The following is a 2,656-nucleotide window of genomic DNA, read 5'->3' on the forward strand; positions in this document are numbered from 1 at the left end:
GCTCTGCCTCATTTATCATTGGGATGGGCTTCACAGTGTCAGAAGCAACTGCAGCAGGTGGTGTACAAAGCTGATGGCTGGTGGTCGCATGTACCAGATGTCCAGCCAAAGCAGACATGACCAAAAGAACCTGGAAGGAAAGCCACAGAAAGGAAGCATTCAGGGAATGGAGCAGACACGGGTAAGACCTTCCCCACTTGGCTTTAAAGAAATAGAGTCACCATTATTCCATGGCCAAGAGAAGGTCATGTCCAGAGGAATTATTTTAAATAGATTCTGAAGCTGACAATGAAGCCCTGGTTGAGCTGTGTTCCCAGTTGGTGAAAAGGTTTACAGAACAGAACATGGCTGGTTCCTCCAAGATCTACAAAGGGAAGATCTAGAGACACACTTTCCCACTTCTGCACTCGTCCACCACCCAGGAAGATCCTTAAGAGGCTCTGTTACTAGTGTCTACCAACTGCTTTAATAACTTAGGGTTTAAAAGGGTGGATCTGAAAGAAGAGGCTGGGCTGGAACTTGGAAGGCAGTCAGAAATCCAGCCTGGCAAGTCTAGTGGTTTGTTTTCAGCCTTTATTTAACCACCTTCTGCTATCAAGAAACCTACAAGTACTCTCGGGAAGTTTATACCGAAGGAAATGGAGAAAGTGCACATTGTTTCTGAGTTGTTTTGTTAAGACTCCTGGATGGCAAGGGCGTGTGTTTTATAATTATGAAAGTTTGCTCAGCTTGTAGAGGTGTCATAGGTTTCAATCTGAGATCCGGTAGCATGCCGTGCCACCTTAGAAAAGCAAATGCTCGAGAGCCCTTGAATCATCTTAAATTCTGCCCTTGAAATGGCTATAAATGAACTTGGCTGCTATCCAACGTAGGCCAGCGAAGAGAACATGCCAGGGGGAAATGTTTTTGTCCGTGCTAGAATGACCAGCTGTCACTGCATGCCAGCAAGTGGAAGGCACAGAATTGGCGGATCTGTGGGAATAAGCAAACAGTCCTGCTTTCTCCACAGAAACTCATTTCCCTCTGCTGCATATTGACAATTGTGAGCTATGTTTGCAAAGTGGTTTGTGTGCAAGCAAAGCATCCAGGAGGGGAGAGGCGAATATTTACCCCAGCAGGTCTTAGAAGCTCCAGCTTCTTCTTCACAGAAACACAGATTAACACATTCCCAAGCGCTGCTTTGAAAGGAGAGCCTTAGCTGACACAAAATATTCTACAATTAATGTTTATTTCAAAGCCAGGGTGACATAACTCGCTAGTTACACCAATATAAGAAAAGATTGGGGAGTTCCTGTATTAGGGGAGGAAAGGGTAAGAGATATAACTTTTGGGTGTGGGATAGATACATGTGATTGTTTAAATTAGCTTGACCAGACCCTACATTAGCTTTAATTCAGTCTGGTCTTTAGTGGATCTGTGTTTAAAATAGCTTCCTACCAGTTAATCACACTGTTAGATTTAGTCTTGAATACCAAGAATATCAAATTAATTACTGTGAAACTAATTCAATATAACCCCTGGACTGCATTAAAATTACTTTATAGTCTATGTTAATATTTGAGGCCGTGATACATAGGAGCAGTTGTAAGTACTAAAGCAGGTATACTATTTAAAATAAAATAATTGAATGGAGGATTTTCTTTTCTTTCCTAAGTTTTAAGAAGGAGCTATTTTTATTAGGTATGTTGTTTCCCTATTAGATGACTTAAAATACTTTAACTGTTTATAACAGTCCAGAAAAATAGTAATGACTGGCATATGTATGTATATATATCATGCACACAGATAGTCAAGTATGTACGAGGGTGATTATTTTTAACACAGGTTTTAAATGGAGAGTCTAGACCACGTTGACTCCTTTTTCCATGAACAATTCCTACAGTGACATTTGTTATGCACTAGTTTCTGTTCTAAGTACACAGCACATATTGACTTATTTAATTCTTAGGCAAACCTAAAAGATACATGTGATTTTTATACCTACTTTACTTGATGGAGTCACCAAAGCTCAGAGTATTTAGTAATCTGCAAGATCTCACATTCTACCAAGCAGCAATATGGACATTAGCAATTAGAATGTCTTCCTAGGAAATCTTTGCACTGGGCTACGTTACCAACCGGCAAGTCAAGAGGTGATGTATGCCCCTGCATTAGAGTGAAGCCATATCCTTCCAAGTTTCTCCATTACCACTCTGTTAAGCAGGCTTCCTGTTTATTGGTACTGCCACACAATTACAACTAATGTTCACTATGGAAAATTCACAGGAAGATGCTAAGTTCTATTTGAACCATTAATGACTGGATAGCACTTAATAAGATCTTCATAGTTGAGAGGTTAACAGTGAATATAATAGAATTAACCTAATAAAATATGCTGTGAACTTGAACTCTCTGCTCCAACATGCCACATCAAAGAAATATGGAGTACTTAGAAAGCTTGCTGTCAGCTGATTACTTTTAACACAGTAAGAATGCCTGGGAACTGGAGAGCTGGCTAAGGTGGTTCAGAGCATTTGCTGTATTTAGAAAGGACCCAAGTTCAGCTGCCAGCAACCACATGGCAGCTCATACGCACCTGTAACTCCAATTCTAGGGAATTTGATGCTCTCTCTTGTCCAGTCTTTGCCTCTGCCTCTGCCTCTGCCTCTGCCTCTGC

The sequence above is a fragment of the Mus caroli genome, chromosome 13 (assembly GCF_900094665.2).
Source record: "Mus caroli chromosome 13, CAROLI_EIJ_v1.1, whole genome shotgun sequence".
NCBI lineage: Eukaryota > Metazoa > Chordata > Mammalia > Rodentia > Muridae > Mus > Mus caroli.